The sequence below is a fragment of the Dendrobates tinctorius genome, unplaced genomic scaffold, assembly GCF_039654945.1.
Source record: "Dendrobates tinctorius isolate UK_male_01 unplaced genomic scaffold, ASM3965494v1 ptg000003l, whole genome shotgun sequence".
In the NCBI taxonomy this organism is placed as follows: Eukaryota; Metazoa; Chordata; class Amphibia; order Anura; family Dendrobatidae; genus Dendrobates; species Dendrobates tinctorius.
Window position 1 is genome coordinate 96,140,265 of NW_027361671.1, and position 13,923 is coordinate 96,154,187.

General features: G+C 44.2%; 1 protein-coding gene across 2 annotated transcripts in view; it reads right to left on the bottom strand.

The window, feature by feature from the left end:
• WSCD2 (WSC domain containing 2) overlaps window positions 1-13,923 on the bottom strand; it is a 606,696-nt gene that overhangs the window by 276,244 nt on the left and 316,529 nt on the right. The gene's annotated exons all lie outside the window — the stretch shown is intronic.

Below are 13,923 nucleotides of genomic sequence, written 5' to 3' on the forward strand. Positions count from 1 at the left end.
CACTGGACACTTTTGGATTGTGTGAGGCCCACTGATATCTGAGCGCTATGTGACAGGCTCGATGGCACATCTGTGACCAAAGTGACTAGAGGATAAGGGAGATTTTGAATCTCTGCACACACTTTTGGACACTGGACACTTTTGGATTGTGTGAGGCCCAATGAATATCTGAGCGCTATGTGACAGGCTCGATGGCACTGCTGTGACCAAAGTGACTAGAGGATAAGGGAGATTTTGAATCTCTGCACACACTTTTGGACACTGGACACTTTTGGATTGTGTGAGGCCCAATGAATATCTGAGCGCTATGTGACAGGCTCGATGGCACAGCTGTGACAAAAGTGACTAGAGGATAAGGGAGATTGGATTGCTTTTAAAAAAGCAGTTTGCGGAGCAGTGGGTAAACAGCAATGCCAGCCTGTCAGGAAGCCTTAAAAGGCAGCCCAACAACCAACACCACTGATACACCACAATATAGCCTCCCCTTGCACTGCACACACAGTGACTGGTGTGTTGTGCAGGCCAAATTGCTAGCAGCAGAAGCAGTTTTTTTTTCTTCTCAGCAGGACAAAAAAAAAAAATTGGGATTGCTTTTAAAAAAGCAGTTTGCGGAGCAGTGGGTAAACAGCAATGCAGGAATGTCAGGAAGCCTTAGAAGGCAGCCCAACCACCAACACCACTGATACACCACTATATAGCCTCCCCTTGCACTGCACACACAGTGACTGGTGTGTTGTGCAGGCCAAATCGCTAGCAGCAGAAGCAGTTTTTTTGTCTTCTTCCCTGCCTAACGCTCTCCCTACAGAATCGGCAGCAACCTCTCCCTATACTGAGATCGGCAGAAGTAAGATGGCGGTCGGCGTGCACGCCCTTTTATACCCCCTGTGACGCCCACCAAAGCAAGCCAATCACTTGCATGCCCTTCTGAAAGATGGTGGTGACCCCTGCCTTTGTCATCACGTTGCCCACAGTGTCCGTGGATCCTGATTGGCTGAAAAAGAGCGCAAAACAAACTTTTGAAACGCGACTTTGGAGCGTAAGTCGCCGACCTCGTGGCCGACCTCATCCTAGGGTCGGGTTTCGTTTCATGAAACCCGACTTTGCCAAAAGTCGGCGACTTTTGAAATTTTTTGACCCATTTCGCTCAACTCTATGAATGACCATTCACATCAAGATGCTGCCTATCCAAAAAATCCGCTGATGAACAGAAAGTATGATTATAGTATGGAAGAGAATTCCAGATTGCGGGAAAAGTGGATAAAATCTCCAGTCCTTTATTTCATGTTGTGCAAATTAGATAAAAATCCATGGAGGTAAGAGAAGCGCCCCGCGGGGTCTGGGAATACTCGGTATCGGGCCCATCGACTTCCATGGGGGACGGTGTCACGGCAGCGGCGACCCTGTCCGTGGCCCAGAGGCATCCAGTAATAAAATAGGGGAAAGTTGTGTGGTATTTTTGTGGTAAAAATAAAGATAATGTTTATAGATGGTGAAATACGTGACGCCACCTGTGGTATTCTAGTCAGAGGTGACCAGCGTTGCGGTGTTGCTTCTCTGGGATGGATGTTGGGCACAGCTATGATGTTGTAGCCCTCCACAGGCAGGTCTGTAGTCCCAGGGCAAGATGTTAAATAAATAGTAAAAATGACTGTGAATGTTGGGGTGCAGAGAAATGAGAGAAAGACACAGAGAGGTGCAGTTTCTTTACCTTTCACTGGTAATTGGTTGTAGTCCGGAGTAACACATACAGGTGATGGAATGAGTACGGCTCGCCTGGAGGTATTCAGGGGATCCACCTTGCCAGGTGGGGATTTAGGATCTTCCTTTCTGCGCTATGTGTATGGGTCTCCGCTGTATATATCTATGCTGCGACCCTCTATTCATGATGGTTTCACTAACCTGTATGGCTGTCAGCATAAGCCTATTCCACGGGTAGCATTCTCTTCACCGTCAGCCCCAGGCTCCTTATCCGCTGCCGTGCCCTCAGGTGATCAATGTGCACAGGAATTTACAATCCGCTGTACTTTCAGATTCGGCTATCAGGACTTACAGCTCCTGTAAGCCTAGGACTCTGATGTCCCTTTTCTCTTTATTAGTGCTTCACTCAGGGGTCTGCTATATGCAGTATTTTTGCTTCCCTAGAGTCTCTCAGTCTCTGCTCTTGTCCTTTCCCTCTTCACAGATCAGCTGACTGTCTTCATCTGACAGGATCTTCCAGAAAGATCCTTTACCTCACCTCCTCACGTTGTAACTGTCATTTTTCCTCACAGCTCACAGCTGTTTCATTTTCTTGACAACTCCCTCAGTTCACCTCTAGCTGATTCACCAACCCCCTCTGCTGGCCAGAATTTATAAGGCATCTCCCTTTTCTGACCTGCAGCAGGAAATTGTGATTAAATCTATGCTGCCTGGCATAGGGTCCCTTTCTGCCTCCAAGCATGACTTTACCCATTAGAGGCAGGTAATGTCATTGTGACAACCGGACTCTGGGGTGTCACATAAGTCCTTTTACTTATCACCATGCACTTTTAACTAATTTGTAGAACATGGATTGAAGGATTGAAGATTTTATCCACTTTTATCACAATCTAGAATTCTTTTCCATACAAGAACACTTATACTCACCTCCCGTGCTGACAACATTCCAGGGGTGTTGGTACTTGCGTTCTCAGGGCTCATATGTGGTTGTTATGACACTTGGGTACTGTACTCAATCACCCCTGGCATCATTGTCCCCTCCTTAATCAAGAGGAAGTGAGAGCTGTGGCACACGGGAGGTGAGTATTTTTTATTTTCACAGGTGGCAAACATAGGGAACAAGAAGGGGTGGCTCTGGCAGTGGACAACCCCTTTAAGATAATGGAGAGAATAACATAAGAATAAAGGACATTGTCAATATTAATTAAGCATAAGTTAAGCAGTGACATGCCTACAATCCTCTATTCTGTTTTTCAGGAAAACAGCGGAGTCAGCGAGCTTACAGTGTAATTATAATTTGGAAGTTATATAAGAGAGACTGGTGATGTATTTTAATGCATAACTAATCAATGTTACTTGGAATTATAGTGTATAATTATTCTAGATTATCTACTAATGATCATAGAATGTGCTTTGTTGGTAAAAAAAATCATTTTATTGCTTCATTTGCCTCATTGTGCAAGGTCAACTATATCTTCTATGGGATCAAAATGTATTAACTTTTCATGCTCTGAAACTTACACATCTGAGTAGGCAGTTTTATTACTTAGGTTATACTTAACAATGTTACAGTTTAATAGTATATACATCTTGCATACCAAGTATAGTAGGTTGTGTTTTGAGAATGGTGGCCTTAAATCAGCATACTTACTGATGTACATTAGACATTGCTCACACAGAACCCTTTAACTGATGCATAATTCTTGGCACTTCTAAGGTCTAAGTTTGAGGTAGTAACTGCATTTGCTAAAAGGGTTTAGTTTACAAAGTCTTTTTGTAAAACATTTTAAAATGGATCTTTTTCAAGACTCTTTCTCTAACCAAGATAGATGTCAGAAACGTAGTGCCCAATCTTAAAGCATGTAGTGGTTTAGGACTAACTGCAATGATATGTGGCGTCAGAGGCGTAGCTAGGGTTTTGGTTCGGGGGGGCGAAACTTCTGAGTGGGCACCTGACTAGAGAACCTCAGCAGATGACCACGCTGTTGCCAAAAATAATATATATATATTCCATTATTGCGGCGTCAGCACAGCCCCCCATGCGAGCCACAATAATGGAAGAGAGCGCGTCACATGACGCTCCCTCTTTCATCATTACCCTCTTCCTCTGACACACAGCGGGTGCACTCCTGACATCTGAGCAGAGCCGCCGCCAAAATCAGCATGGGAGCAAGGAGGAGAGGTGAGTATAGTTTTTTTTTCTTAATTTATATAGTGAGTCCTGGTTGCATGATTATGATGCCCCGTATGGGGGGGCAGCATGATACCCGTATGATGGGGGAAGCATGATACCCCATATGAGGGGGGTAGTATGATACCCTGCATGAGGGGGGGCAGCATTATACCCCATATAAGGGATGGCAGCATGACACCCTATGAGGGGGGCTGCATTTCTGAAGGGGCTACATTATATTCTTTGGGGGGGGCTGTATTATACCATATGAAGGGGGCTACATTATAGAGAAAGAAAGAACAGAGAGAGAGAAAGAACAGAAAGAGAGAAAGAGAGGAAAGAAAGAACAGAGAGCAAGAGAGAGAAAGAAAGAATAGAGAGAAAGAAAAAGAACAGAGAGAGAGAAAGAAAGATTAGAGAGAGAAAGAATAGAGAGAGAAAGATTAGAAAGAAAGAACAGAGCAAAAGAAAGAACAGAGAGAGCGAGAAAGGAAGAGGGGAAAGAAAGAAATAACAGAGAGGAATAAAGAACAGAGAAAGAAAGAAAGAACAGAGAGGAAGAAACAGAGAGAAAGAACAGAGAGAGAGAAAGAAACTGAGAGAGAAAGAAAGACTCTAAAAAGATACTATAGCAGCCCGGCTCACATTGTAGTGCCCACCTGAGCCTCCCGGTGCAGTACATATCATGATCCGCTCACATGGCCGACATCTCCGAGTCCAAGGCCATCCTGCTGTCGGAGGAGACGGTGATAGATCTGAAGCATTCCCTGAGGTGCCTCCATAGTTCCGTCACAATCTCCTCCTGAAATGACCTCATTTCCGGTCAGCTTCCAGCACGTCACTTCCGGTGGAACATCACGTGCAAATTTTAAAGTGCTCCACGGGGCTCTGCCGTGTACTCCTGTGTCCGTGGGGAAAGTAAGCTCCTGACCGGGCAGACTCTCTCTCAAAATCGAGATGGTTGGGAGGTATGAATGCTCCCCAACATGCACCTTGTACATGCATAGTTCCGCACACCTCATACACACACAGTTCTGCTTTCTATGCCTCGTACACACGCGGTTCCACTCCGTACACAGGTGGCTCTGCTCCGTACACCTTGTACACAGGTGGCTTTGCTCTGTACACCTCATACACACGCGGCTCCGCTCCAAACACCTCGTACTCACACGGCTCCTTTCTGTACACCTCGTACACACACGGGTCCGCTCCATACACCTCGTACACATATGGCTCCGCTCCTTACACCTCGTACACATGCGGCTCCGCTCTCTACATCTCATACACACACGGCGTCACTCCGTACACCTTGCACACACTGCTCCACTCAGTACACACATGGCTTCACTCCGTAAACCTCGTACACATGCCGCTCTGCTCTGTACACCTCATACACATGCGGCTCTGCTACGTACACTTCGTACACATGCGGTTCTGCTCCGTACACACACGGCTCTGCTCCATATGCCTCGTACACATGCGGCTCTGCTCAATACACCTTGTACTCAGGCAGCTCCGCTCCGTACACCTCGTACACATGCGGCTCCACTCCGTACACCTCGTACACACACGGTTCCTCTCCGTACACCTTGTACACACATGGCTCCGCTCCGAACTCCTCGTACACATATGGCTCCACTCCGTACACCTTGTACACACGCGGCTCCGCTCTGTACACCTCATATACACACAGCTCCACTCCATACACCTCATACACACATGGCTCCGCTCCGTACTCCTCGTATGCACACAGCTCCGCTCTGTACACCTCGTACACATATGGCTCCGCTCCATACACCTTGTACACACACAGCTATGCTCCGTACACCTCATACACACACGGCTCCTCTCTGTACACCTCGTACACACGGCTCCTCTCCGTACACCTCGTACACACACGGCTCCACTCCGTACACCTCGTACACATATGGCTCCGCTCCGTACACCTTGTACACACGCGGCTCTGCCCTGTACACCTCATACACACACGGCTCCACTCCGTACACCTTGTACACACATGGCTCTGCTCCGTACGCCTCGTATGCACACGGCTCCGCTCCGTACACCTCGTACACATATGGCTCAGCTGCTTACACCTCGTACATACACGGCTATGCTCCGTACACCTCGTACACACGCGGCTCCGCTCCGTACTTGTCGTACACACGCGACTCCACTCTGTACACCTCGTACACACACGGCTCTGCTCCGTACACCTCGTACACACACGGCTCTGCTCCGTACACCTCGTGCACACACGGCTCTGCTCCGTACACCTCGTACACACACGGCTCCGCTCCGTACACCTCGTACACATATGGCTCCGCTCCGTACACCTCGAACACGTGCGGCTCTGCCCTGTACACCTCGTACACACACGACTCCACTCCGTACACCTCGGACACACACGGCTCCACTCAGTACACACATGGCTTCACTTCGTAAACCTTGTACACATGCGGCTCTGCTCCATACACCTCGTACACATGCGGCTCTGTTACATACACTTCGTACACACGCGGTTCCACTCCGCACACACGCGGCTCTGCTCCATACGCCTCATACACACGCGGCTCTGCTCAATACACCTTGTACACAGGTGGCTCCGCTCCGTACACCTCGTACACACGCTGCTCCACTCCATACACCTCGTACACACACGGCTCCTCTCCATACACCTCGTACACATACAGCTCCGCTCCGTACCCCTCGTACACATATGGCTCCGCTCCGTACACCTCATACACATGCGGCTCCGGCCTGTACACCTCGTACACACATGGCTCCACTCCGTACACCTCGTACACACACGGCTCTGCTCCGTACTCCTCGTATGCACACGGCTCCGCTCCGTACACCTCATACACATATGGCTCCGCTCAATACACCTCATACACACATGGCTATGCTCCGTACATATCGTACACATGCGGCTCTGCGCCGTACATGTCGTACACACGCGGCTCCGCTCCGTACACCTCGTACACACACGGCTCTGCTCTGTACACCTCTTACACACACGGCTCTGCTCCGTACACCTCGTATACACACAGCTCTGCTCGGTACTCCTCGTATGCGCACGGCTCCGCTCAGTACACCTCGTACACACATGGCTCTGCTCCGTACACCTCGTACACATGCAGCTCTGCTCCGTACACCTCGTACACACGTGGCTCTGCTCCGTAGACCTCGTACACACGTGCTCTGCTCCATACACCTCGTACACACATGGCTGTGCTACATCCACTCTGTAAACTCCTCCTGACCCCACACAGAAACTTCCCTTCATCCAGCACGGCAGAGTACTGCATGCACTGAGAGGCCCCTGATCATGTGACCTCAACTCCTCCCCTCCTGTGACCTCATCGCAGGTTCTGTGGCAGAGAAGAGAACATAGCGGCAGAGAGCAGGGAGATGATCAATTCTCCCTGCTCTGCCACAGATACAGTTACAGCAGTGTAGCCAGGGTGGGCCCCCTCAGAGCACGGGGCCCGGGGCAACTGCCCCCCAGGTAGCTACAGTGCTACACTACTGTATGGCATGCATGGAAAACACAGATGAGGGATTGTTGCTCTACTATTTCTTTGTAGTACATGTTCAAATGCAGTAGCAAAATTTATATCATTACTGAGCAGTCTAGCTATCTCTGGAGTGACATAAACACTACAAAGCAGCAGCACAGTTTGGGTGTTTCTCTCTGCTTCTCTCTCTCACTGCTAAGGGTGTGTGCACACACTGCGGATCCTGCTGCAGATCCACAGCAGTTTCTGCTGCGGTGTACAGTAGCATTATAACCTATGAAAAACGAAAACCGCAGTGCAGACGGTGCCGATTTTTCCTTGCGGTTTTGATGCGGTTTTAAATCCGCAGAAAGAAATGACATGTCAATTCTTTCTGCGGATTCCGCTGCGGTTTGCCACCTGCTCCATTGTAGAGATGATAAACCGCAGGGGAAAACCGCAGGCCAATCCGCAGGTAAACCGCAGGTCTTCTGACCAGCGAATTTACCAGCGGATTTTACTAAATCCGCACGGACAAATCCATAGAGCATTCTGCAGCGTGTGCACAGACCCTAATACCTCTTCTTAACCTTCTATTGTCCATAGACTTAATATTTGAATATGCAGCTGTAATCTAATCATATACTGTAGATGATGAACATGTGATCTTTTTGCAAAGATTCTTAAAATATTCTGAGCTATTATCTTTCAAGAATTTTTTTTCTGGATTATCGACTATCTGATGAAAATATATATAAAAAATAAAGATAGGCCCTTAATTTTATGACTTTAGAAAACCCATTTGTTCTTAGATGGAGAGCGAATTACACTTCAAAAAATGTGAGTTTTCTAGGAAATTTCCTACAAGTATCTCCTAGTGATGGGTGGGTAAAATTCAAGCAAAGGCAGTCCATGCTGATACATAAGCCAGAATTGCTTAAAATTTACTGGCCACTGTATTAATAAAAAATGTGACCTCTATTGAACAAATCATTATAGAGAACAATTAATTATACAAAATTCATTTCATTTCAATCTGTCATGGATTGTACCTAATTTTCCCTGATTGCAAAGTACTGACATTTTTTAGTGCCATTTGAATAAAAAAAAAAAAAAAAAATTAATTTCTACCACCACAAAATAGGCTTTGCATCGCTAGCTCTGTACAGTCTTTATGAGTCCATCATTTCCTACTAGCGAATTACAATGACACTTTAGTCAAAAAGAAAATTATAGAGGAGGCTTCTGTCTGAACACTTTTAGCCAATTGTCTAACCCTCCAGAGCAAACACTTCTTGTGGTACAATTACATCTATGGAAAGTATTTGTGCAGGATCAACAGTTTCAATGAAACAATGGCTACTCCCAATCCGGTTCATTAAACTGCTCAATTATAATTTATGTGAAAAACTGCTGCAACATTTAGGAGATTTATAATTAATTTACTATAGAAAGTGTCCAAGCTCCTTAGACATTGTCAACATAATATTTTGCTGGGTTACTGATTTTCCATCAGACACGCTGGCCTACAAATACTGTGCAGTTCCATTATTTATACCAGATAAATATATTATATGCTGAAAATGTCATAGAATCTAAGCACAAAACAACTGAGTTTATGAAAAGAAACAGGGAAAATAAAATGTGGATTCCTGTACATTCACATTTAGGCTGGGTTCACACGTGGCGTTTTTTTGCGTTTCCGCGGCAGTTTTTACCACGCGATTTTGCCGCGAAAACGCAAAAAATAAGCATCCCATGCATTCCTATGGGATTCTGCAATGTTGTGCTAATGCTGCGGTTTTTACCGCGGCGGAATCGCTTTGCGGTAAAAAACGCAGCATGCTCATCAATTTTGCGGAATCGCGGCGATCCCGCACCCATAGGAATGCATTGTTCTGCTTACTTTCCGCATGTGACTGTGCACACCATGTGAAAAGTAAGCAGAACATTTGCGGATGGTACCCACGGTCTGGAGGAGAGGAGACTGTCCTCCGGGCTTTGGGTACCATATCCCTGTAAAAAGTAGAATTTAAAATAAAAAATATTGTTATTCTCACCTTCTGACATCCCGCGCAGCCTTCCCGCCTCTCTCCACGCTCCCAGTCCCAGTAAGCCTTTGTGAGCGATGACGTCCGTTCTCACGGGATCGTGAAGTCTCGCGGTCATTCGCGTGACGTCGTGATCCCACGAGAACGGACGTCTTCGCGGTAATTGTCGCAAAGAATTACTGGAACCGGGAGCGGTTATTTTTTACATTCTATCTTTTACTATTGATGCCGCATAGGCGGCCTCAATAGTAAAAAGTTGGTCACACTCGTCAAACACTATGTTTGACGAGTGTGACCAAGCTGTCAATCAGTTCTACAAGCGATGCTACAGATCGCTTGGAAAGCACTAGCAATTCTGCAAGCTAATTACGCTTGCAAAATGCTAGTTTTTCCACGGGAAAATCGTGGGAATTTAAAATGCGATTTTCCCGCAGAATGGAATTCTGGAATTCTCGTGGTAATTTCTGCGAGAGTTCCGCTACGTGTGAATCCAGCCTTATAAATGTACTGCCAACTTCCTCCCGCCAGTTGCCTTTACACAATTCAAGTTCTATATTGCTTATGTTTCAACAAAGCCAGGGGAGTGAAGACATGGACAAGAAAAGTAATGGAAGTATATGCAACAAATAGCTGCTAGTATTCATTCACCAATATTACACAGAAGATGAAGGAAAACGGCAATTCACATTGTGCTTGCTGGTCATAAAAGTAGCAAATCTAAAGACAGACAGGTGAAAATGCCAGAACAGTATACAAATAATAAATCCAATAAACATAGTTGAATAATGAGTAGGGAAGCTTATAAGTGTTAGAATAAACACGTTACAATGGAAACCTTGTTCAGAAAATAATTATTTAAACGTGGTGAAGGAGTCAACTTTGAAACGCGTTGTATGAATAAGATTCCAGAGAGCATACATCCTTGTCTTCACTCAGTGGCAGGGAATCACCGCTTTTTCCTGTTTGGTTTGAATATGCTTCTTCCCACCAGCATGTGGGTCAGTGATCGGAGTGGCAGCCATTCATTCCTACATGTACGGAGTTGTGCCAGGTCACAACCTAGGCAGGAGAGCAAAAACAATTTAGCTTGTTGTCGTATATTGGGGTAAGACACTTGGAACGCCTTTTCTCTTTTCCTTTTCACAAATTATTTAAATGGAGCTTTCCAGGTTCCCTCAATGTCCCATTAAGTGGCAGAATGAATATTCGTATTCATTCAGCCACTTAATGGGACTTTACCATTAAATATGCGTTTTGCTGAACTTGTGATGTCCGAAAAGATTCCATCAGAGATTAATTTTTAATGTGCAGCTCATTGTATGAAAGAGGGTCTCATCATAGACTTATCATGCCTCGGATTCTCTATTGTCACATCTTCAGTATGACTGATGTCTTTCAGACAATCCATTTCACGGTAAGTCTGTAGGAAATTACATGTTTATGCGAAACCTCTTCCCTGCAAGTGGTCTTACCATGGCGTGGTTAGAGGATCCAAAGCAGGACTAGTCTGGGCAACGTGACTTCCTTGGCTAGCCTTGGCTTATTTGCTGCAATGAGTTTCACATTCATTCAGATACATTCAGTATGATTCACGTCTTGCAGATAATTTATTTCATGGTAAAACTGAGGGAAACTACATGTTTATGTGCACCCTGCCAGTGCTCCTACAATGGCATTGTTAAATGATCTGAGTCAGGATTATTGCATGCAAAAGCTTCACATTTAAAGTTAATTTGTAAAAGACAAATACTTTTGTGTGGCACATAAGAGTTTACTGGAAAGCAGCAATATGATTACACATGTATGCAAAATTTGGGTTTATGAAGATTGTTTCAAATCCAATGACTGAATCTTATGCCCTGATTTAAAAAGATTCTATTTTTAACTATTAGCGATGGATTTTGCATAAAACGCGCATGAAATTACGTACAAGCGAGATGAAGAAAAATCTTTATTGTAGCCAAAAATGTACACAATATTATATATTCAAATTTACTGAACATTCATTCTGCCACTTTATTGGAAATTAATTCTTGCACCTTTTCCTTTTTTCTTCACAGCGTTTCTTGATATCTTTTCTCTTATACAAGGCTTGAGGATCTTCTTTGTGAAGCTTCCAGCAGTACTCCTCCGTCATGTTCACATTCCATTCCATTGTCATTCCATTTCCTTGATATCCTGATGAAATCCTTCTCCTTGCTCTTCGCTAACAGCACCACATTTTTCAGGAAAGTAGTCCAAGTGGAAATGTAAAAAAATGTAACTTCAAATTCATCAGACAACCCAAGGCTTTGAAACGTTTCAGTATGTTCTCCACAATAAACTTAAATGTACAATCTTTGGTGTTGCCTAAAAATTTCTTCACTCCTTTTTTAAAAGAATCCCAAGCCCTTTTCTCAACAGCTTTTATTATTGTTTCAAACATATCGTCTTTCATGAGTTTCTGAATAGGACCGACAAAAAATGACTTGAAACAGTTTTGCTTTGGATAGTCCCTGAAACATGGTATACAGGTACTTAAAAATATCTCCTTTCAGTAGAGCCATCACAAACTACTTCATCAGGTCAAGCTTAATATGGACTGGTGGCAGGAGAACTTTAGCGAGATCAACAAAACTTTTAGCAACTACGTTCTTGAGTCCATGTTGCAAAGATGTTTTCGTTGGCAAACTTTTTTGGATCCAGTGATGAGTCCTATCCTGGTTGTCCCATTCGCACAAAAATCATGGGAACTTCATGCATCCTCCTTGCTGCACAAGGAGCAAAAGAGAGAACTTTCAGATCACCACATATTGACCACCCTTGATCCTCACAGTTAAGTTTCTAGAGAGTATAGTCTAAATTCTCATAGTTTTCATTCAAGTGCACAAAAAGCCCTACAGGCACTGAAGCATAGTTGCTACCATTGTGTAGTAGCAAAGCTTTCAGACTTTTCTTGGATTAATCAATAAAGAGTCTCCACTCACTCACATTGTACTCAATGTAAAAAATTTTTCATCAGCCCAGCAACATCACTTTTCTCTGCTTCTGTACCATGAAAATCTATTTCTAACCACTCTAATGACAGCAATATTTTCCACAAAAGGTCACGCAAAGGGGTCAAAGTATGGTACAAGAAAAATTCTATGAAGTCAGTATTTGTGAAAAAAAAATACAAGATGGAATTTTTCGATATTTTTACTGAGTTCAGCAATCAAAAGTATGGTATATAAAAAGCACCTTTTAGTTCTCAGACTATTTTAGCTTTGCAGACCTACTTTATTTAATATTATAGTGGCAGTTTGGAATGGTTTGGGGACCTGACAAATTCGCTATAACGCTATATCTTATATAAATATGGCTAAAAGCCAGAAACAGAAACAGCTGAGTGGGGTATGCTATTCTGTTTCTATGTGTGTATTTGTGTATATACAGTGCCTAAAAGATTTGTTAGCATTAAAGGAGCTGTTCATGACTAAATTAATAACTTATCCATATGATAAGTCATTGATATGAAGTCAGTGGAGCTCTGATACCCAGCTCCTCCACCGATATCCTGTAATCAGTGCTGACAGCAGCCAGATACAGCAATGTGCAGGGCAGAACACAGCATCCAAGTACATTGCTGGCCACGCTGAGTTCTGCACTTTATTTCTGATACATTTGAAAAGGTTAAAAAGAGCAGTAATAGGCAGAGAACACTAAGCAATGTATTGGGCTGCTGGCGCATATATCAGCATAATGGTGGACAGACTCCACCAATCTCATGTTGATGTCTTATCCCATGGATAGATCAGCAATTGTTTAAACCCAGACAACCTCTTTTAACCTTAATTGCTTTAACTCAAATGTACTACTAGTTTTTTTTATGAATTAATTGCTGTATTTCAGTTTTTGATGCATTATCATTAGTAACTAAAACAATAGTTTTTCCTCAGTATCTTGAAGACATGCTGTATCTTTGGACAATAGTTCTGCTACTTATCCTTTTTCCTTCTAAACATATTTCATTGCATTTTTTTTTATAAACCTAAGGGTATGTTCACATGACTAGAGATGGGCGAACCCGAACAGTAAAGTTCGGCATCCGAACCGAACAACTACTGTTTGGGCACGGACACCTAACATGACATCACCAGAAAGTCTGTGTTACTCTGCCCGAACACCGGGTGTTTGGTACCCGAACTCGAACTTTTTGTAACTGTTCGGCTGAACCCGCCATACCCCAATATCCAGATGTCCGCCCATCTCTACACATGACATCTTTTTCGGATGAGGCTGTTGTGAAACTTGCATGAAAATTCTCCCTAAAAATGCTCAAAAGATTGTTCTTAAGCTGTTCAGACATTCAGTATTTTAATCGTCTCTTACCAGCTCCATGTTTCAAAAGATGCAAAGCTGTTAAAAGAAGTGACCTGACCATCTAACCTGAGAGACAAATAATTACTGATGATTCATAGAACAGAAGAGCTTTGAGAACTATTAACTTGGATACAGTGGCATGTAAAAGTTTGGGCACCGT